Source organism: Salvelinus namaycush, chromosome 15 (assembly GCF_016432855.1).
Source record: "Salvelinus namaycush isolate Seneca chromosome 15, SaNama_1.0, whole genome shotgun sequence".
NCBI lineage: Eukaryota > Metazoa > Chordata > Actinopteri > Salmoniformes > Salmonidae > Salvelinus > Salvelinus namaycush.
This window is the reverse complement of record NC_052321.1, coordinates 25,429,647-25,454,268: the sequence shown is the minus strand read 5'-3', so window position 1 is coordinate 25,454,268 and position 24,622 is coordinate 25,429,647. Positions and strand designations below refer to the sequence as shown.

Below are 24,622 nucleotides of genomic sequence, written 5' to 3'. Positions count from 1 at the left end.
CTTCGTTAACTTGAATAGAGCCAGCCCAGCAGCCATGTTAGCTTAGAAGAGGTTGGTTAGGGACAGGGGTTGGGGTCTGGCCATATCCTATTACCAGTCAGAGGGCTCTGCTGCTGCCAAAGGGATAATTTGTCGTCTTGATGTACATTTTTATCAGACTAGACGCTGTGTTGCATATTGCTGCCTTTTGCAGGTCGGGGTGTGGACTGCACATTTTAGTCACAAACAAAAGGGGAATGGGGAAAATTGCACAGTCATCTAACCCTATACCTAAACACTATCCACAAACACCCACCACACCATCCCAGTACTTTGGCCCTAAATGATCCCGTCCATCTGCCTGGGAGGATGGAACCACTTCTCTCAACTTCCTGTAGATCTTCTGTACTAAAATCACTCGCACCAAATATTTATCTGCTATTTATCTCCCAGTCAAATCACTCACCTTTGGGCTATCCTCTACTCTCTTCACTGCCTGAGCATAGGAAACTTTCTGCCCCACTCGAACTCTGGCAGTCTTTCTCTCACAGGGCACTTCGGATCCCCAGCTGCAATTTTGACACCGTGCTTTCTCTATCCCAACTGTACACTAAGAGATCATTTGATCCAACATAACTAAGTGTAACTATTTGTCCTTATTGGTCACAATGTGATCCACTGGGAATGGTATGAAGATATCCAATACTTCTTATATTTTCATTGAAGACATACCACTTTCTGATCAATGTAGTCTACACACAGTTGTAAACCCCGTATATCATTGAGACATCTGCAGTGCATATATTAGCATATTACTATTGCTTGTCTTGGTTGGATCTTGAAGAGTGTATCATTCTCATTCTAGACGCCTGCCTGTACATCCCTCGCTTTGCTCACATGCTGGAGTTTGGGGAGAAGAACCATGAGGTGTCCACGACAGCACTGCGACTGCTGCAGAGGATGAAGAGGGACTGGATGCACACTGGACGGAGGCCATTAGGACTGTGTGGTGCAGGTAACCATGAGCAACAGTTAAATCCCACCACACGTTAGCACCACAATCACAGGTAGGCTAACCCTCATCATAAATAACAGAAACCACAGGGGAACCATATCCACTGGTAATCCAAACTACAGGGAACTGTAATCCTAGGTCAGATTTGGCTACAATCACAGGTGATCTTTGTTCATAGGTTACCACTAATCACAGGTAACGCTCATAAGTAACCACAGGCTCCAATCAGCGACAGTGTACTGCAGTCTGTTCCCTACTTACTGGACCTGAACAGAACCCTGCTCGGATGTATTGCTGGCAAGACATCTTGAAACTGAAGAGCCAACTTCCCTGGGCATGTGGACATTTACGCTCCTATTTTCACTTTTCTCCCTTTCTCTCCTCTGCAGCTGCAATATCTGAATAATTAATTGCTCATCATTAATCATTGAGAGGATTCGCTTACATGAAGGATGGAAAAGTTTAGATGAGCTTCTTACTCAATAGGAAGTGAATGTGTGAGCGAGACTGTGGGATTGCTAAAAGCCGGCTACTAGAACGTCAGATGATTCAAACTGCTTGTGTAAAAACGGAACCGTACATCCGTCTTTAAACTGACATTGCGTTTTGTAACTGACTCCATGCACAGTAGCATGGGTTACTGTAAAACTGAATTGATGATTTATCTAATGACTTAGATTATCATTAATAGGGTATTATGACGTTGTTACATGAATATTACACAACATTTGGTGAGTACATTTGTAAATATAAGTGTTGGCAAGGTGTGTGGGATGGATAGTGTGTTTCACCTGTGAGTTTGTTTGTATTCTCAGCCCTGTTGGTCGCTGCTTGCATGCACGAGTTCCACCGTACCATCAGTGTAGTGAAGGTGTGTGAGGCCACACTAAGAAAGAGGTGAGAGCTGCTTGAGAAGCACATTACAGCATCCTTCAAAGGAAATCTGATTAGCCTTGCGCGTTCTCACTAATCTCTATGAGGAGTACACTAACACTATTCTTTCTCATGGTTCAGGTTGAATGAGTTTGAGGACGCGCCCACCAGTCAGCTGACCATTGAGGAGTTCATCAAAGTGGATCTCGACCGGGAATGTGACCCGCCCTCTTTCATCGCTGGCCAGAGGAATAAAAGAATGAAGCTGGTGAGGAGGAACTGCCGAGAGGATACAACTGTACCGGCCTTGTTTATTTATCTTGTCCCGTGTTTTAACCTTTGTTTTGTCCCAATGTGGTACGGTTGTCTTTTTTTCATTCACATGCTGCTCTTTTTTTGTCTTTTTTTCTTCTAGCTTGAGGAAGAATTAGAGAAGAAGATTGGCGATGTTCAAGGTACCGTAATGATCAGTGTCTAGTCAAGTTTTAACTAAACTCTTCATAAAGTTCCAAAGAGTATAAAGTTAGAGTGGAGTCAGCAGAGTTGTTTGGGTTTTATCTCAACAGGCGAGATCCATGAGTACCAGGATGAGATTGTGATGGAGCTGGAGCAGAGCCGGCCCAAGTTGAGAGGGGATGTATGGGTCCTATGCAAAAACCGGTACGGCACGGATGGGTCCTGCTGCGCTCGCCAGCCATGCCAGTCCTCCAGCTAGAACCCCCTGTGGAGGAGGGAATATCTCCGTATTCTGCCAGTCTATTGTCGCTAGAGCCTGAAACTTCTCTAAATACACAAATGTTTTTTTAGGTGACCAAATTTGATGATGTTCACTCAAAGTGCAAATGAGAATGTTATGACGCACCTTTGCTGTCTAACTGTAATGGGCTAAACTCTCTAACCATCTGCACCCCTCTAGCTGGTTGTGTTGCATTTCTTTCCACTGCATGGCCTTTAGCAGGGGAGGCTGCTGGCTGTCTGACTGGCAGGCCTGTTGCTCCTCTGCCTGGGCTGAGAGTCCAAATTATAACACACACACTGGGCTTTTATCAACACTAAGAGGGCTGTCATCATGATGATACTTTGACAGCTTAATGGTACCATAGGATTATTGAGGAAATAATTTTCTGCATCATGTCAGATAATTTTGCTGTCAGTTTCATGACGAAACGGAAGTACATGTCTTGTTCTTTTTCTCCCCCTCTCCTAGATCCCCTGGAAAAAGAGGATGATGATGATGATGATGAAATATCTCTTCCTGGCTGGCAGGAGACGGAGGACGAGGAGCTGAAAGCTGTGGCCCAGCACCTCAACAAGGACCTGTGTGACCAGGTTCTCCCTGGAGAGGAGGAGGAAGGGTATGGAGAGAGGCCCGAGGAAAGACCTCCACGCAGAGGCCCATCGCTGGTCTCCCTCCTAGGGCCTTTGCCCACCGCAGCCAGCCTGGGCCTCCCAGAGTCCATCAGCAAGTGCACCGAAGAGGAGAAGGAAAACGGTGAGCAAACCTGTCGCTTAAGGCGTCCACATGCTTCAGTTCGGCTGCCGGCTAGCCGAAGTCGGCTAGGTGAACCGAACAAGTGTGCTCGCATCATAATATATGCACAAACTCTTCCGAACTGTTTCGGCTGGGAAGCATGCGGATACCTTTACTGTAGATGCTTTTTTTTTTAATGTATGCTGTTTGTTGCGTAGAAGATATTCCTTACTGCTACTTTCTCATTTTGATATTCCACTGTCACTCACGTCACCCTGTCTTCCATTTCTAGAAATGTCAAGATGTGGGGGTTTTCATAGGTGTGAGAGATGAAGAGTATGTTGACTCTCTCTGATGTGGTGAAGGGGATTGATTTTCATGGGAGTGGGCATCTGGGGAGTGTAGAGAGAAGGTGAAAGGTGAAGTGTTAGTCGAAGGAGGGGCTGGGTTAGTGTGCGGCCACTAAGACAGAAATGTCATCTTGACCTTCTATTGTCAGAAGAATGGATTTTAAGATGGGGTTGGTTTAAAAAGGTGCACCATTCCGTGATCAAAATCGTCTTGAAACATATTCTTTAAAATGAACGGATCAAAAGGTTTTATTGACTGATATTGTCGTTGTACATTTATGTGGATCTCATCCTCCATGTCCGGAATGGGAAAAATCAGTACTAGCCTACATTTTGACACGTTTTTATATGCTTTTAATATGCTGCTCTTTTAACATGTGGCTGATCTCATAGTGAGAGAGGATGATTAAAGGAAACCAGTGTTAGTGTGTGTGTGTGCCTCTTTTGTTTTCATTTGGAGCTGTATCGCTGAAGATTGTTGATGCAGGCTGCCAGAGGTCTCTCAGGCCTGGCTAATTGTGGTGCGATTGGGAGGGGCAGAGGTTCAAGGGCTCCCCAGCTCAATCTTTAAAGCATTAAGTGGACAGAGTAGTACCTTGTCATTAGTGTGGTGTCTTTCATCCCCTGTGTATGTGTGTGTGTGTTCTGTTATGTTTTCGTGCACTGTTGGTTTGGGCACTACTTAAGAGGAAAGGGGGGAGGGGGTCCTATGAGAGCCTGTTCGTGCGTTTAAGACACTAAAGATTGTTTTAGTCCACTCAATCTGTCATCCATCCATCAAGCCTGTATTGAAAGGTGGAAACCAGAGGCATGGCTAGAAAGATTTTTACAATTTTTAGTGTTCCTCTAGTCTAGATTCCTTAGTCTCTAGACTCATTTACACTTGAGTCAGGAGAGCAGCCAGTCTTGGCATAGATTTGTGACTCGGCAGCCTGATGTCTATATCAGAGGTAGCACCACAGTTCTCAGAGTGGTGGGGATATTTTTTTTATCCTGATGGTAACCAGTTAAAATTCTGGAACCTAGTTGTAGAAGAGACATTGAGGGTTGCCCTATTGCCTGGGCAAACTGAACTGAGCAGTCGGGCAACTTTCCCCCAAAAGTTTCCCCTGGTGATTTTATTTTCTGTTTACCATTATTCCCATTTTTAAATTGAAAGGCGGACAATTTGACAGCTGGGCAAGTTGACCCTGCTCTGTGGTTACCCCATTAGGCAGGTGATTAAAAAAAAGTATACCTGAAAACAATAAAACTGCAAAGAATTCCAGTGACCTAAGTGCTCAGACGCACCAATAGCGTTTGGTGGCCGAGATTACTTAGCACCTCTGAACGTAATTTGCATGTAGAATCATGTGAAAAATGTTGGTGGTCAGATGTGACATTTGGTGCTATGTGTGCGAGTCTTAATAAAGTCCTACCCTGGGGTGTCGCTAAAGCTGTATGTCTTTTACCTACTACACCGAAAGCCTAAGTTTGCTCAGGACGAGCAGATTGCAAGCCACTATCCTATTGCGCTCGGGCTTGAGCTGTGATTCAATATTGAAAATAGAACCAAAGCGTAATTCCTCCCTGTTGTGTAATTAAGTGACTAAGTTATGGCATTTCTGCATGTAAACAACTTATCACATTTTTGGGCAAGTAACCATCATTTTGGGGAGCCAAAAAATACTGCTGACTTGCCTGATGGTCAAGTGCTTTTCAGACCTAAATGTCAATCCCTGTGTAGGGTATGACAGTGATTAATCACAGGGTTCGCTCAAGGTGCTAGAAGTGCTTGAAGTACTTATTTGGAGCCCCTGAAAATAATTTCCTCAATTTGGTGGTTGAAAACTTATTGCAATTATTGTATCCGAGTTCTTCTGCTCCAATTATAATTATCTGTGATTTTAATTTGTGATCAGTTTTTGTGAGAGATGTTGCCGCTTTCATTTGTTTCCCGCTGTTTCAGTTGACAGGTGTTAGGCTACTCTGTTGCGTTTTTTGCGTGAAAACCAAGTGCAGCTATTATGAGGACGACAACATTGAATGTTGGTTTCAACATGGCTTTCCGTACAAAGCCTTGACAAAATGAACCTCTTTTTTTTTTTTATACGTATGTAAATAAGGTATTTCTGTTATTTTAAAACCTGTTTTCGCTTTGTCATTATGGGGTATTGTGTGTAGTTTGAGGGGGAAAAAATGATTTAATCCATTTTAGAATTAGGCTGTAACATAACAAAATGTGGAAAAAGTGAAGCGGTCTGAATACTTTCCGAATGCACTGTATATGCTTTGTGTGCTTGCATCGGCCACATCTACAGGTAGGAAAATCACCAATCATGAATCCAATCTATTTACTCATGAAATGTCCACATTATTCTGACATTTTAGAATGTAATGATAATTTAAATGCCAACTTGCCAATGTCTGTACGAACCCTGAATTAGTTGTAAAATGGTTTTAATATGGGCTATGATGATGGGATCAGAGTGTTTCTAACCAGGTCACATAGTTAAATCCTGGCCCAAGGGAGGATGAAACCCCTGTCAAACTGCAGCAGCCTTGTATTTGTTCATATGAATTCTATTTAAAACTAGACTAACGGAGGGGTTTCCGTTACAGAGACAACTAGGTTGTTCCACAAATGAGTGCCTGTTGCGTCCCTTTGATATTGTAAGTAGAGATTGTGCACAACTATTGAAAAGCCGATATATTAAATGAAGTGCACTTTTAATATAGACCACATGGAAAGTGCAGTAAATCATTTTTTTTTTAATGAATAAAGACTGTTTCGACTTGTCCCTCTGCACCCTCTAGGAAGATTTTAACCTGCGTAACCCCAACATTTCTCCAAGTTTACACCATCACAAAGTCATTTCTGGCAATTTATTTATTTGATGGAGAACAAATATCATTTTAAGGTCAACGCTGTTACATGAACTGAACTCTCGTTTTAATATGGTGAAACTATTCCTTATTTTAATTTTATTTTTTCAAAAGAAACATTAAACATCTTGTAGTCAAACCCTAGTGTAAAAGGCAGGTGAGCTTGTTCTACTTTTTTTCTTTTTTTGCCATTTTCTGGTGTTTTGTTTTGGAAAACTGAGTGGGTTGGGCATAACACGTCAACCCCATCAACATGTTTTATTAAGATGAACATTTTAGCTTTTTATGACCATGTTAAAATTGGGTGAAACAAAATGTTAATCAAAAAGCACCCAATTTGGTGGAATGACCCAACTGTGACTTGAACATATATTTATCATGGCTGAGCTGGCTTTATGCAGGGTTGCATCATGTTGGCCTATGCATCTGTAATTAAAAAGTTAAGTCTAGCCTATTGGATTGAAAAAACCTAGGTAGCGTAGCAAACCTAAGTTTGAATATTAACCAAATTTGATCACATTCACATTTTCTCAACACAAATAAATTGGCTTAGGTTAGAAATGCATAACATTACCGCTTAATTTCCACTGGCCAGATGGGACAGTACACATACTGTAGGTAGGCTACAGTTCAGCAGACTGAAAAAATCCTCTACTTCTATTTGAAGTGAAAATTATGAATCGGACACTTTATCGATTGCAACAGCTCATGGTCCTCCTGGAATCAGACGTTTTTTATACTCAACGGAGGAACGTAGTCAGAAAGGCTGATTGTCTTGCACGAGCTGTGTATGCAACTGGTTCACCTCTGCTCACAGGCAATGTGTATTGGAAGAGATTTCTGAATGTTCTTTGCCCAGCATACACCCCTCCAACCAGACATGCTTTATCTACTCAGTTGCTGGATGCAGAGTTCAAGTGAAGGTCAAGCAAATCATAGAGAAAGCAGACTGTATTACAATCATCTTTGATGGGTGGTCGAATGTTCGTGGGCAAGGAATAATTAACTACCTCCACTCCTCAACCAGTATTCTACAAGAGCACAGACAAGGGACAACAGACACACCGGTCTCTACATTGCAGATGAGCTGAAGGCAGTCATCAATGACCTTGGGCCACCTCAGTCTGATGTTCAAGAGGTGGACATTGAGGAGGTCCAGGGAGAAGACATGGAAGCCTGAGAGGAAGACAACCAAAGCTTTAGTTTCTAGACTATCATTTTACAGATGTATGTTGAAAATGTTTTTGGGAGATGTGATGGCTCATTGGGGATCATTCAATATTCCCTTTTGTTGTTCAGTGAAATCACCCCATGTGAAGAGTCAACTCATTTAATTAAAGTTCAATTCATAACTAAATTGTTTTATTTCTATTGGAAGGATTTAATCATTTGCAATTGTCTACTTATGATAAAGTAAAATGTTTATCTTTCTGTCCTCATATGATGTGGTAAATACAGTTGAAGTGTACATACACCTTAGCCAAATACATTTAAACTCAGTTCTTCACAATTCCTGACATTAAATCCTAGTAAAAATTCCTTGTCTTAGGTCAGTTAGTATCACCACTTTATTTTAAGAATTTGAAATATCAGAGTAAAAGTAGAGTGATTTATTTCAGCTTTTATTTCTTTCATCACAATCCCATTGGGTCAGAAGTTTACATACACTCAATTAGTATTTGGTAGCATTGTCTTTAAATTGGGTCAAACATTTTTGGTAACCTTCCACAAGCTTTCCACAATAAGTTGGGTGAATTTTGGCCCATTCCTCCTGACAGAGCTGGTATAACAGTCCGGTTTGTAGGCCTCCTAGCTTGCACACACTTTATGTTCTGCCCACAAATTTTCTATAAGATTGAGGTTAGGGCTTTGTGATGGCCACTCCAATACCTTGACTTTGTTGTCCTTAAGCCATTTTGCAACAACTTTGGAAGCATGCTTGGGGTCATTGTCCATTTAGAAGACCCATTTGCTGCCACCCCCGTGCTTCACGGTTGGGATGGTGTTCTTCGGCTTGCAAGCCTCCTCCTTTTTCCTCCAAACATAACGATGGTCATTATGGCCAAACAGTTCTATTTTTGTTTCATCAGACCAGAGGACATTTCTCCAAAAAGTACCATCGTTGTCCCCATGTGCAGTTGCAAACCATAGTCTGGCTTTTTTATGGCGGTTTTGGAGCAGTGGCTTTGTCCTTGCTGAGCGGCCTTTCGGGTTATGTCGATATAGGACTCGTTTTACTGTGGATATAGATACTTTTGTACCTGTTTCCTCCAGCATCTTCATAAGGTCCTTTGCTGCTGTTCTGGGATTGATTTGCACCAAAGTACGTTCATCTCTAGGAGACAGAACGCGGCTTTGTGGTCCCATGGTGTTTATACTTGCGTACTATTGTTTGTACAGATGAATGTGGTACCTTCATGCATTTGGAAATTGCTCCCAAGGATGAACCAGACTTGTGGAGGTCTACAATTTTTTTGCTGAGATCTTGGCTGATTTCTTTTGATTTACCCATGATGTCAAGCAAAGAGGCACTGAGTTTGAAGGTAGGCCTTGAAATACATCCACAGGTACACCTCCAATTTGACTCAAATGATGTCAATTAGTCTATCAGAAGCTTCTAAAGCCATGACATCAGTTTCTGGAATTTTCCAAGCTGTTTAAAGGCACAGTCAACTTAGTGTATGTAAACTTCTGACCCACTGGAATTGTAATACAGTGAATTATAAGTGAAATAATCTGTCTGTAAACAATTGTTGGATAAATGACTTGTCATGCACAAAGTAGATGTCCTAACGGACTTGCCAAAACTATAGTTTAACAAGAAATTTGTGGATTGGTTGAAAAACAAGTTTAATGACTCCAACCTAAGTGTATGTAAACTTCTGACTTCAACTGTATATCCAATGCAAAAAAATCTACATTTAAATGGTAGTAATATTAATTTGCATATATTCCCAGTGGCAGACCACGTGTAACAACACCTGCACAGGATTGGTACATTCGAACATCACACCTGTGGGGCAGGTACAGGATGGCAACTGCCCGAGTTACACCAGGAACGCACAATCCCTCCATCAGTGCTCAGACTGTCTGCAATAGGCTGAGAGAGCCTGGTCTGAGGGCTTGTAGGCCTGTTTGTAAGGCAGGTCCTCACCAGACAACGGCAACAACGTCGCCTATGTGCACAAACCTAGCGTCGCTGGACCAGACAGGACTGGCAAAAAGTGCTCTTCACTGACGAGTCGCGGTTTTGTCTCACCAGGGGTGATGGTCGGATTCACGTTTATCGTTGAAGGAATGAGTGTTACACCGAGGCCTGTACTCTGGAGCGGGATCGATTTGGAGGTGGAGGGTCCGTCATGGTCTGGGGCGGTGTGTCACAGCATCATCAGACTGAGCTTGTTGTCATTGCAGGCCATCTCAACGCTGTGCATTACAGGGAAGACATCCTCTTCCCTCATGTGGTACCCTTCCTGCAGGCTCATCCTGACATGACCCTCCAGCATGACAATGCCACCAGCCATACTGCTCGTTGTGTGCGTGATTTCCTGCAAGACCGGAATGTCAGTGTTCTGCCATGGCCAGCAAAGAGCCCGGATCTCAATCCCATTGAGCATGTCTGGGAACTGTTGGATTGGAGGGTCAGGGCAGAGGAACTTGCAGGTGCCTTGTTGGAAGAGTGGGGTAACATCTCACAGCAAGAACTGGCAAATCTGGTGCAGTCCATGAGAAGGAGATGCACTGCAGTACTTAATGCAGCTGGTGGCCACACCAGATACTGATACTTACTTTTGATTGACCCCCCCCCCCTTTGTTCAGGGACACATTATTCCATTTCTTTTAGTCACATGTCTGTGGAACGTGTTCAGTTTGTCTCAGTTATTGAATCGTATGTTCATACAAATATTTACATGTTAAGTTTGCTGAAAATAAATGCAGTTGACAGTGAGAGGATGTTTCATTTTTGCTGAGTTTAAAAAGTTGCTAGATCTAATCCCCAAGCTGACATGGTAAAAATCTGTTGTTCTGCCCCTGAACAAGGCAGTTAACCCACTGTTCCTAGGCCGTCATTGTAAATAAGAATTTGTTCTTCACTGACTTGCCTAGTTAAAAAAAAAGGTTGAATCATTAAAAAATATATAATTTTGACTGAAAAGTGTTGTGGCAAATGCCTGCTCGCCACACGTTTGCCGGCGGCCCTGGTCTACACAGTTTTGTCTTAAGGGAGCACTGTCCTGTACCATTTAGAGCAGGCATTGATTGAAGTGCTTTCATCCAGGCACTTAATCCAATCAATGACTTTTGGCTGACCTTAACTGCCTCACTGAGCAAAGTCAACCTCTGGCACTTTTTAAACGGCTCTGCTTTTATGGGCTGGGAATGTCAGCGCTCCGCAAGGGCCGTTTTAAAAGTGTTGGCTTCTGAATGTAGGTGAATCTTATCTAGGGTTGCAAAGGGAAGGGTATACAGTATTACTGGTGACTTTGTATGTTTTACCAGTTAACTATCAGAACTTTTGTAACTTGAACGTTTTTTTTATTTTATCACATTACATTTTGGGTACTTCAGATTAACACAGGTGTCTGTAATTATCTCTGGCCCTCTGTGTGGCCTTTATATATTTAGTATCATCAACTTAGTGAATACCATTGGTGTTTTAATATGAGGGTTTCAGCATGATTTTTTTTCTTCTAACTTTTATAAAAAGTGTCCCATGTCTGTGTTTTGGCACAACTAGTGGCAGTTGTGAAAAAATTAAGTAGTTGGAAAAGTACGTTTATGACAAATGCCGTTGTTGATTTGGATGCTTTTTTCATTAATTAGGCTATTTCCTCTTGAACCATATGACCTATCCACTGCAAACTCATGGACAATATGGACACAGATATAAAACGTTAGCCTGCCTTCCTTTCCTTTTTCTCTTTAATGTTTCACCTCTATTCTCTGAACATTCTGGTAACTTTGGTAAATTACCGGTAGTTTTGCAATTCTAATCTCAGCACTTTCATTTCAGTAGTTGATTGCCCAGAAACCAAACTCACGCCTCGTTTTCCCCACATCTGTCAGGTGTTGATAATCATTAGTCACCCAAGGACTGAAGTTGTGCATTGCTGCCAGTGCTTAAAGCCATTTGTAAATAGACTCACCCAAGCAGAAATCCTGCCTCTCCAATTCTAAGACTACAACTACTACTCTGGACACTTATAGCTAAACCTACCAATTTATAACAACCTGTGTGTGAGAATTTCTTACAGCAGATCTAACTGAGCAGTGACGGGAACGCCATTTCTTCATTTTGGCTGTTAAAATATATATTTAGAAGCTATTAAAGGTGGAATAGAATCAAATGTTTACTGCATCAGCAGCACCACCCATGTGACCGACCTACCAGAGCTAGCCTTAAAAAAAATGTAGTCCATTGTAAACACCACAGCTTTTCTATCCTCCTTCCCATTTAACAAAAAGGCAATCATAGAGAGGTCAGATGGAGCTAACCTCCACCCACACATACACACACCCATCCTCCGCTTAGTCATTACACTCTGTCTCTGACAGCTATGGATGCCTCAATTCCACAGTGAGAAGGCGAGATGTGGGGTGTTTACAATGCTTGGGGGCGGTACAGTAGAACTGGGGCCAGCTTGACAGATGGCTGGATGGCCAGCCACTCTAAGAATGGTGTGGTGGGGTGATGACTGATGACAACACAGAGAGATGCTAAAATGTGGAAGAAATAAAAAGATTCTAGTATTTATTTTAAGCCTCTGTCTCTACAGGCCTACTACACTTTTTCAGCAAGTCTCACAAAGCCCTTTTCTGAATGTGAACAGGCTGAAATATGTGTGTTTTCTGAAGAGCTGCAGTAGTGTTTCCTAGGCTTAGTGAGATGCTGCATCATAGTCTCTGACATGTCATCTGATAGAGTCCTGACTGGACATGATCTGTCTCCCTGGCCTGGGGAGGGAAGGGAAACGGTGTGTCTGCAGCTCCCAACCTGAGTGGAGATGACGGCAGCCGTTTACCATGCAGTAGCAGGAAAGCATGTGCCTCAGGCTGTAATATCACGCATGCCACACACACAAGAAACCAGATTGGTGGTTTTCAGGACATTCACCACAGAATGACCTTGATGCAGTATAGGGTCAGAAGTAGAACTGTCCCCAACAAAAACAAATCTCAGTTGACCGAGAGTCGACTGTTCTTTCAACCAGTCAATTGGTCAACATTTTTAAACGTGTATTTTTCCATATATAAAGACTACTATACTGAATAAAACTACTATACTGAGCTTGTCTGATGCTTTAAGCACTGCAATTAAAAATGAAGATGCACATGTTACTAAAGAGGTAGCCAGATATCAGTATAGCCTAACCAGAAGGGGAAAAAACCTGTTCCCGACCGTCCCCCTGACCCTCCTCCTCCAGCTGTTTGCCGTTAAGCTCCTGAATTTGCCTGTAACCGGCTACACCAGTGGTCGGCAACCTTTTCCATTTGGAGTGCCAAGTTATTGTATCATTTCTATTGATCTGTGTGCTAGTTATGATTTTCATAAGCACATTTTTGTGGAACAGTTTAATTTAGAATAAAGTCTTCATCTCGAAGTCAATGTCATGTGGTTAATCAAAATGATATCTAAATGAAAATGGTACAGATCTAAAATTGACTTCTATTGCCATTATGTGAAAATAGCTGACATAAAGCCAACAAATAAATACATTGCAGCCTGCAGATAGAAAATATCCGGATAAAAAAAATAAGTATCCTTTAAATCACAATGGCTACGCATGGCCTGTCTGCAAGGAAGCCTTTGAAACTGTCTTTTCATAAAATTGATTCTTATCAGAAAAAGATAACCACACAGAATTCAGATATGTTAAAGGCTTGGGAAGGATAATGAAGTGGGCTGTAATGCCTGGTGGATCCCTGTCTCCCAAGGTTGAGTACTAGAGATGCGCTCAATATGATGAACCAGCACAATGCCCTGCCCCCAGCAGCACTATATCTCTCACTAGCTCCCTTTCGATCTCCCTCCGTCTCGATCTCTCTTGCACTCCTTCCCTCTCTGGCTCAGTGCAGGGGCCCAGGCATGAGGAGCAGGTGGCTGTGTGGGAGTAGGGTCTGTCTGGGCTCTGTCAAGGTTAGGGAGGTCACATTTTAATGGGTGCTCTTCTCCTCGCCTCAGCCTGGCCTGCCCCTGTCAGTCATGGAGAGTATTACACTTTTTTTATTTTATTTCCTCTGCTCTCCTTGTTTGGTTGTCTTCAGGGCAGAGCTGCCATGTAGTCTATTTGATACGATTGCTGGTTCTGAATGGAAACTTTTGAGAATGATGAGGCTTGTCATGTTCTCAGGTTAAGGGAAAGGCTGTGTTTGATATGCTTGGAGCAGTGTTGTTGGGAACATCAAGGTAGTCTTGAAGTCTGGGTAATGGTGATCCACTGTGAGCAGCACCATGTCACTAGCTGATTCATCCTGAGGATCACACAAACTCTGGAGAGTCTTTTGTTTTCTGGGAAGAGAGCGTAGAGGAGAGGAGGATGCAGGTGAGAAGGAACGGCAGACACAAGCACCGATGGTCCCTGTCATTTGCTGAACCACACTTTTTTTTCCTCTGAAGACTGAAATGAAATATGGGCTCAAGGAGATCAATGAACTTCAGCGATGCTCTTCTTCTTTCTCTTTCTCTCCATCTTCAAAAGGCTCTCTCCACCTGCTAGGGTTTGTTCCTGAGGGCATATTTCTTTTCTTTATTTATATCAGTGAAGCTTTGCGTGTAGCGTCTAATCTCTGACCACATCACAGGCAGGCCGCCTGAGACCGAGCAGTGCGGGGAATGGGGATGGGGTGAGCCATCAGTTAGGCCGCCTGAGACCGAGCCGTGCAGGGGATTGGGGTGGGGGTGAGCACGAGTCAGGTTACCCATATCTGAGGATCTGGACAGAATGGGGTGTTTTTAACTTGCCCACACAATTGATGATCTGACAGTGGTCTATTCCTCCACTTCCTCCTCCTTGCCTCCCTCTCCCCTCTGTGGCGGATTGAGAGTGCATTCCAGAGTGCTCCAGGGGGAGGGGAATCTGCTGGAAAATAAATGTTCCCTGGAAAAGGAAAGGCCCAAGAAATCCTGGGGCTCATGGCATCGATATGCAGGGTGTGCTGTGCCTTGTACTGGGATCTGGGGGTACTTGAGGTTCTGCCAAAACTCCTCAGGCTCCCGTCAGCCAGCCCAGGCCTAGGTGCTGGGGAGGGGCAGAGCGAGACTGTAGAAACCAGTTTTTTTCTCAAAACAATCCCCCACTATGATATCATTTTTAGTAGGGTTTTATCAAAGGAGAGTAGAATGTGTAAATTGTAGAGATGGAACGATTCACCGAAATACATCGGTCCCTGTTCAAATGTATAAGATATGGTCTGCGGGACCCCAAACCGATTCATTGGTCAGAATATCGATTCAAACGTTATGAATCACCGGTTCACTTTTTCTTTTTTGTTGTTGCTCAAATTACTTTCTTTCTACCTTCTGAAAATAGCTCTTTTGTAACAACTGCGTCCTCCAGTGTCAAAGTAAGCATGTAATTGTGTTGACACTCATTAATCTATAAGTCATTTTGCATGCCTGACAACCTCAGTTTCGCATGCTGACCAACGAGCGGTAGGCTTATTCCTAATCTGGCACAGATGTGCGTCACCTTCAGCATTCAAATGTTTGTAGAAATGGCTTAAGCAATATCAGGCTTTATTTGTTGAGTGACAACCAATGTAATTAGCTACGTTATTTTAATCAAATGCACTGTTGAATTAAAACAGTGGTAAAATATATATTTTACCCCTTTTTCTCCAATTTTGTAATATCCAATTGGTAGTTAGTCTTGTCCCATCGCTGCAACTCCTGTACGGACTCAGGAGAGGCAAAGGTAAAGAGCCATGCGTCCTCTGAAACACGACCCCGCCAAGCCGCACTGCTTCTTGACATACTGCTCACTTAACCCGGAAGCCAGCTGCGTTGGAGGAAATACCATACAGCTGGCGACCGAAGTCAGCGTGTATTTGCCTGGCCGCCACAAGGAGTCGCTAGAGCGCGATGGGACAAGGACATCCCAGCCAGCCAAAACCTCCCCTAACCCAGACGACGCTTGGCCAATTGTGCGCTGCCTCATGGGTCTCCTGGTCACGTTCAGCTCCGACACAGCCCGGGATCGAACCTGGATCTGTAGTGACGCCTCTAGCACCGCCTCTAGCACTATATTTTATTTCCATTTTTCAGGTTCACCATCTGCAATAGTTTTGCTTGAAAAAAATCTGTATATATAGTCATTTTTAGATATACAGTATAAAGTTGATCATTTCATAAAGAGGACAGCTAGAATCGCAATTCTTGTCAATGGCCAACAACTTGACTTTGAGACAGAGATCACGAACCCCCACGTGGGGCAGCCAATAAAAAATTAATAAATTGGCAATTTTCTACTTACATTCACAACTGAGCCAGTCACACTTCATATGCGATGTAGGCTATGGGATGGTAGCTAGCAAAGTGCACAGACGCAATGCATATGACACAATATACTTCCTCCAAGCTAACAAACCACTGTAGCTAGTATTGACATTATAATTAAATTACAATGGATTAGCAAGTTTCCATGAAACAGCTGACAAGTTAGTGCAGTGTAACTGTTGTGCTAGCTAGCGAATATGCTAACGTTAGCTAGCTAGCTAAACATTTGGCTATGGGCTGGCAGTATGGTATTATGGAGAGTGAATTCAATTGTTTCTAAGTCATCTTTCTAGGTAACGTAAACTCACTCACTTTTGTACATCGCCTTGGTCCGTACAATTTACCTTATTTTAGCGCCCCCAAAAACGTAATACTTCCAGATCAACTGTAATTTCAATACCATTCTAAAGCACAATTTCTCCCCTTTCCAACAGAATTCATGCCGAGACCTTCACGCGGCCCGTTTCTGCATAATTCAAGAAGGCAATGAGCTCCTTCGGGTCTTTTTAAAAATGGCAGGAGGGGAAGCGAAACTAATGCGTGATAGTGAGAAGGAGAGGAGATGTGTGAGAACTACTTTTTTTCACTCTCTGTCCAACTTATCACCTTACCGCCTCTAAAATGTAAATAAAACACTAAAGAGTTTATATAATGTGTCATTACATACCTATTTGAAGGTTTGTGTCGAATTTGAATTGGGTATTTAGGGCGGTGCTAAAGTGATCTTCAGAAGTCAACAGCGGCTTTGAAAGTCATGATGCTTGCTGTGTCGACGCAGAAAATGCCTAGGTATCCCCCCCTTACCCCCGTCACTGTCCATTTCTTGTTTTTAAACGATGAGAGAAGTGCTACACCTGGTGGAGAGAGATTGTAAGACAGAAATAGTTGCTTTATGCGTGCTGTACGTTACGGCATGACACGTCACGATGTAACGGAGGGTCAGTTTTCTCAACTTTTCTCCAATACTATAGAGCCATTACCATGTCGATCAATGCTTAAATAGAAACGTAGTTCACACCCCAGATTTTGAAGTCAACACAGTCGCTACAGTCCCATTAGTTTTCTTTGTAGCCTCGTTTGAATGTCGCGGTTGTGCACATTTGTACGGAATGGGGTGAGTTTACATTAGTTATTTAGCTTTGGCATTCTGGCTAGTATCATCAAGGGCTTTCTACAAAATAGCAACATTTAGTGCAAATACCTTGGAATCTAGACCATAAGTAATATGCACGGATATGCTTTGCCAAACAATGCTACTGCCACTTTCTGTTTTGGAGTATTTTAACAAGGCTGAGTGGCTGATGACTTCCACATTTTTCTGTATGAACACAAAAGAGCTTGACTGCCGACACTGTCCAGAGCTGCTAAGTACGATTCTAGCATTTACACTCCCCAATTTTTTAAAGATGCAAGGCCATTACACAACACAAAACGATACGTTAATGAAAGCTCTTACAATATTAAATGATTACATTTCTCTAAAACAGGCTATAGACTACATGTGCACCACCAAGTCAGAACAGTAGGCGAAAATAAGTGTGGAAAAGGGACCAAATTTATTATGGTGAGGTACATGGACTGCTAACAGCTTACTACACAACATACACTTAGTATTACTTTCTTAGCTACAGTATACATATCTCCCTGGCGTATTACATCATTATGCAGCAGCATACAATACATTTTCGGACTCACCTTGTGTTGTCCTCACTTGAACAGGAAGGTGGTGCGGCGGTCCTTGTGGGCAAATTTGATCATCAAAGTCTGGCATTCTCTGGATTTATGGTGCTTTCAACACAACTGGGAATTTGGGGGGAAAAACAAGGTTGAATCATGACATCAGTAATCTTCAGGTCAGAGCTCTTGTAAGAGGCCAGAGTTCCCGACTTGGAATTGTGAGTTTGATGACCGTTCAAAACGTATTTTCCCAGTCGGAGATCGTTTTTTCCCCCTGAATTTCCAGTTGTCTTGAACTCACTGAAGTCTGAGATTTCCCAGTTGTTTTGAATGTGGCAGAAGTCATGCTGGATTGACAGCATGGCCAATTTATTCAACCTTTTTCTTCTGCATGATATTGTATGTGAATGTTTATCCTTTTAAGCTTGGAAAAGAGACCCTTAAACCCAGACATGGACCACACACCCACTCCACTAAATAGCAGGCTAGTGATTACTTCTCAACGCTTGCAGTTAGCCACTGATTCCCTCCAAACCACTCATTGTTGAATTTGCGATTTCCAACTTGTGTAATGTTTATGGCCGATGAGCACCGATACGTTTTATCTATAATTTCTCTTCATATGACAAGGATTGAAAAGGATTTGCCAGTAGATTGTCGACTTGATACATGATGACTGCTTGTTTAGCTTGCTAGCAAAGATTTTGAAAGTATGATGTTGACATGGTCAGTCCAATCAAAGATACGGTAGCTTTGTGATTTGAAGTTATTTTATCTGTGGCCAATGACCTTGAGCCTTCTTGGAAGTGCACTTTTAATGTAACTCTATGGCAGCACCCAATGGGCTTGAATTTTCAAGCGCTCCCTGTAGATTTTGCTGTGACGTAGTGTCGCCATGAGTGACAGAACACTGAACCAATCACGGCGCAACTAGAGAACATTATCAACCCCTACGCTCCATATTTTCCACTGGCTGCCGCACCACCACCACAAAGTACTGAGCTAGGCTGAAACGCCTGTATTTTGGAGCTGCCTTACTCAAGAAAGCAAAAATGAGACCATGCTTCTATGCGGCTTTATTAACTCTTTTAAAAAAAAACATTATTTGCAAACTGATATGTGACACGTAATGTCAAAATAACATGCAAAACAGACAACAAAAAACAGGTGGGGCTCTGGCAAAATACTGTCGGCAGGCAAATGTTTGACAATCCTACCGGTGTGTCTGAGCTTTAAACCATTCGATTATGAGACGGGGGTTAAATCATAGCAATTTTTAAAAGATAAATATTGATACATTACTAGCTCTAATACTGTTTAATATGCAAAAATTGCAAATATTTATTTTGGGGGGGATGCCCAGTTTCCCTTATAACTCCTTATGAGATCCCTACATACAGTACACACAGCTCAGACAGCTCCACCAGCAGCATATTTTAATTTAAAATGGAAAATTAATGTGTTTATGCAACAAATGTTAGTACACTGAATTTCATTGATTCGTTTCTCTAATCAAATCGAATCGTTTTAAACTAAAACATATTGTTCCTGTATACCCCTTTTACTTTTTTTCCACATTTTGTATATTAGACTTTTTCTCATTGATTTAAATATAACATATTTTCCTCATCAATCTACACGCAATACTCCATAATGACAAAGTGAAAACAGGTATTTAGATTTTTTTTTTTGCAAATGTATTACAAATTAAAAATACATTTACATAAGTATTCAGACCTTTTGCAATGAGACTCAAAATTTGAGCTCCGGTGCATCCTGTTTCCATAGATAATCCTTGATGTTTCTACAACTTGATTGGAGTACACCTGTGGTAAATTCAATTGATTGGACATGATTTGGAAAAGCACACACCTGTCTATATAAGGTCCCACAGTTGACAGTGCATGTCAGAGCAAAAACCAAGCCATTAGGTCAAAGGAATTGTCCGTAGCGCTCCAAGACAGGATTGTGTCGAGGCACAGATCTGGGGAAGGGTACCAAAACATTTCTGCAACATTGAAGGTCCCCAAGAACACAGTGGCCTCCATCATTCTTAAATTGAAGAAGTTAAGAACCACCAAGACCCTTCCTAGAGCTGGCCGCCCGTCCAAACTGAGCAATCGGAGGAGAAGGGCCTTGGTCAGGGAGGTGACAAAGAACCTGATGGTCACTCTGACAGCGTTCCTCTGTGGAGATGGGAGAACCTTCCAGAAGGACAACCATGTCTGCAGCACTCCACCAATCAGGCTTTTATGGTAGAGTTGCCAGACAGAAGCCACTCCACAGTAAAAGGCACATTCCAGCGCGCTTGGAGTTTGCCAAAAGGCACCTAAAGTCTCAGACCATGAGAAAGAAAAAAGATTATCTGGTCTGATGAAACCAAGATTGAACTCTTTGGCCTGAATGCCAAGCGTCACATCTGGAAGAAACCTGGCACCCTCCCTACGGTGAAGCATGGTAGTGGCAGCATCATGTTGTAGGGATGTTTTTCAGCGGCAGGGACTGGGAGACTAGTCAGGATCGAGGGAAAGATGAACGGCGCAAAGTACAGAGATCCTTTATGAAAACCTGCTACAGAGCACTTTGGACCTCAGACTGGGGCGAAGGTTCACCTTCCACCAGAACAACGACCCTAAGCACACAGCCAAGACAACGCAGGAGTGGTTTCAGGACAAGTCTCTGAATGTCCTTGAGTGGCCCAGCCAGAGCCTGGACTTGAACCCAATCGAACATCTCTGGAGAGACCTAAAAATAGCTGTGCAGCGACGCTCCCCATCCAACCTGACAGCTTGAGAGGATCTGCAGAGAATGGGAGAAACTTCCCATATACAGTTGTGCCAAGCTTGTAGCTTCATACCCAAGAAGACTCAAGGCTGTAATCACTGCCAAAGGTTCTTCAACAAAGTACTGAGTAAAGGGTCTGAATACTTATGTAAATGTAATTCAGTTTATTTTTTATAAATTAGCAACAATGTCTAAACCTTTTTTTGGCTTTGTCAATATGGGCCTATTGTGTGTAGATTTATGGGGAAAAAACGATTTTAATCCATTTTAGGATAAGGCTGTAACGTAACAAAATGTGGATAAAGTCAAGGGGTCTGAATGCGCTGTATCTGGATACATATCGAATCGTCTTGAAAGGGAAAGATGCACATCCCTAGACAGTTTGGGACCTATCTGTGTAGCTCTTTTGAGAGGCTAGCTGCTACTCAACTGAACTCGACTGGCTGGATTGCTTCTGTAGTATTATTGCAATTCACTATACCCCAACCTTGAAGGTAGGTTGTGTGTGTGTGTATGTCCTGTGCACCTGTCTCTCCTTAATTAACTGGGAAGGCTGCCTGTGGATGCTTTTGGCACGGCTTTGAAGTGTGAACCCGGGGAAGGAGGGCTCTCTGAACACGTCAAAAGACTGGGAGCTGACAGAAGTTAAACGACTCCCATAAACCTGCAACATATTGCCTCTTAAGATGCGATTCTCCTCTTCCCTTTGACTGGGACTGTGTCTGATGTCTTTAGGCAGGTGACGGAGTCCTACTTTATTGGAAAATGGCTAATCAAGGAGAAGAGTCTGTGTGAAAGCTGTTGTATTTATTTTTTCATTCTTTCCGAAGTCAAACCCTCCATCCTTTTTGTCTCCATTATCAAAGGTAATCAAAACTTTTCCTTTGTGGAACTAGTTTTTTTCCCCCCCTTCCATCGTTGAAGTGTTGAGTGCGCTGGGATTTGAACGATCTCCTGTCTTGTCTCGGCATGAAGGTGGCTGTTTCTTCTCTGACAACCTGAGTAATCATCAGAGGAAGGAGGGTAAAAATGGAAATGCAGCTCAGGCATCCATTGTCTCGCATCAAAATGCAAATTGTTGTTTCAGCAACAAAATAAAGCCTACTGCAATCTTGAAAGCACATCGTAATTGAAAAGAAACTCTGTACAGGCAGATCAACTTAAAGCAGAGTTAAGCCTATTAGTTATTGTTATCAGAAGTTGCTGTGCTTATTATTTACTGATAAATATCCAGGTACAATTTTCTTTGCAGAAACACAATTGATGAGTGTTTGTAAAGTGTTATCTGTTGGGGAATTTCTCTCTTTCTCCCAGAGTGAGTTGACGTACCTGAGAACCTACAACAATAATAATGATGATGATGTCTAATTTATTTTTCAGATGGGGACACTGAAAATAGAGAGCTCGACCTAAGTGGTATTGATGAGATTGAGCTGGTATGTACTGCATTTTGACATTTAGAGGGCACCTTCTATTGAAACATCCACTCATTCTGAAATGACAGGATTGCCGGCGAATAAAAATGGGAAATGCATAACTAAGGTAATTTATGTACTTCCCTTCACTGCAGTATCTCCTGATTGACAAAGAGGTGAAAATCAAGACTGAGCTTTGGATGAAACAGAACGAAGACGACTTGAAAGAGCAGAAAGGTTCAGCCACACCACACTATGTTCATATTGTAACATACTGTTTTGTCTTGACTCTCCTTACTGATAATTACATTCCCAATTTAATCCCCAATCCCCATTTATACTTTCAGGAAAGGAAGAGAGGATAGCGAAAGAGAAGGAGCTGGGGATTTACAAGGAGAAGGTAAATCAACAACATCCTGCCATTCTAAAGAAGCAATGAGCTTGGGATGGCCTGGGTTTGCTAAAGCCCTCTGAGCACTCTCGCTGCCGAGCAGACAGACACTAAGCTCTCGTGTGTCAATGTGTGTGTGCATATTTTCCACTCCAATGGGTTTCTCTCTAATTTCTCGTCAGGGTTTGGCAAGGCCCAGGCCCTTTGTTAGGTCCAACATCTGCTCTCTGGTTTTAACTAGCTAGATTAACTGCAGCGCAACATATAGCTAATGAGGTGTGGATGCTTTGAAAGCACTGATCCAACAACCGTATGCCATGCTGTCCAATGTCACAATCAGCCCCGTCCCATATACTCTAGCATAGCTAGAGCATCCCTTCATTGTGCAAAGTATAGTTAAAACTGTACAATGAGCTAAAGAACCAATGTGTCCTAAGTAATTGCAATTGACAAGGTACTGGGTGATTTGAAACCCCATTGTGTGCCCTGCATCCCAAGAGTTCGGCCTCCAAGAAGAAGGTTCTGATCCATGCCAGCACGGCCGACGAGGCTATAGAGAAGATGCTGGAACAGAAGAAAAATTCCTCTAAGATCAACTACGACATCCTAAAGAAGCTGAACGTTAAGCCCAGCACCAGTCCAGCCCGCCAGATAGCAGAGTCCCCAAAAAGAGTCACCCCTGGAGCCCAGAGGCTGACTGGACAATACCACAAACCTACCAACGTTCCTCTGAGCCTGGGCACACCACTCAGCACATTGGGAAAGAGGTAGGTGGAGCAGAACCACAGTGCGACTCAGTATATTTAATAATCCCACTGCTGTTCACTGTCATATATTATTCAATATATTCAGTATCGGCTGAATAAGCTTCAAGACTGAATTACGGCAGCAGTGTAGAATAAAGGGCAGATGACTAGAAATGTGAGTATGAGGCTATCAGGATTACAGTGTTCAGAATGATGCAACAGTACTTTGTCCTTCTCCAAGGCTCCGGTCTGTCACTGGGGGCAACATGCCCACTTCCCGGCCTGTTGAAGCAATGTTGCTGCTGTTCTTAATAATGATGAGGCTGCACTTTTCCCCTAGCCTAGAATGATCACCAGCGACAGGCAGACAGATGATTCCATTTCCTTTTTTCCCCTGGAAGGCTGTGGACTCTCAGCCTGCCACTCACTCCCGTGGGACTCTACTTCCCTGAGAATTACCTTCTCTCTTTCCCGGGATTTGCTTGAGCTCTCATTTGCTCTCTCTCTTTTCCTCTCCCTCTTTCTCAACACGCACACATTCAGTACGCTATGATCCACTGAGACTTTCTGCTGTAATTAATCTGTTTCTTCAGCTTTGAGAAAAGTCATTTGACGTTTTCTGTTTGCTTGGTATTACTGAAATTGGTTTCCCAACTATCCCGCTTTTAAACCTCTTACACTAAATCTAATTTCGGTGAAACCGTCTTGCAGGTGTACGAGTCTTAGACCCAGCACAGCCTAGACCTTTTAGTGGTGGAACCAGGTGAGGCTCCTCCGCCTTCCTGGTGTGGTCAGTATTACTGGAGTCATCTGGTTGCAGTCCCTCCCTCCAACCAGCCCAACCCTCAAACCTGTGTATACTCTGATCTCACCGGCTTTAGAAATAACCCAGCGAGGGCTGGAGTGGAGGGTAATGTTTTTTTAACAGCACCAGTCCACTACTAGTGGCTCCAGTCAGTGGCCTAGCACTTCCTTGAAAAGTTTACATTGACTGTAGGCCTACACGTTGAAGACATATCCAGTTAAGAATACTTTCCGTTATTGAAGAGGCTGTCATTGACAAATCTTTTCCACCTTTCTTTAAGAATGGCCATTTCCCTCTAACTGTCCGCTTGTTACATTTTTAAAATGCATTAATGTCACGTCAATAAATATTTCATGTACATGGTTTTTGAATCATTCATTGTACACTTTCACTTGTTTTTGCTGAATGTGACTGTGCTTTTACTAGCAGGTAGCTTTTAAGACTCACATCCACTTGCTGAGAAAAAGCTGAGCTTTGCACTTTAGTGTTGCTTGCTCAACAAGTTTTTTTTAAACCACAGGACGGTGATCACACCATGTGCTAGGTGTGTTCCATGACTCGCTAGTGGAGTGGAACTGACCTTCCACGGAGTTGCGTTATTTTCCAGACAACGCATCGAGCCCCATGTGGATTATAATTTTATACCATGGTTATAATTTAACACATTTTGACACTAGAAATGTAAGCTAGCAAGTTTATTAGATAGCTACATTAGTTGCCAAACACAGACTTGGTAGTTTAGCTAACCAAACCAT

At 42.7% G+C, this 24,622-nt stretch overlaps 1 pseudogene; it reads left to right on the top strand.

The window, feature by feature from the left end:
* The window catches only part of LOC120060351, a 39,248-nt pseudogene extending 15,117 nt beyond the window's left edge, over positions 1-24,131 (top strand).
* The last annotated feature ends 491 nt before the right edge of the window (positions 24,132-24,622 follow it).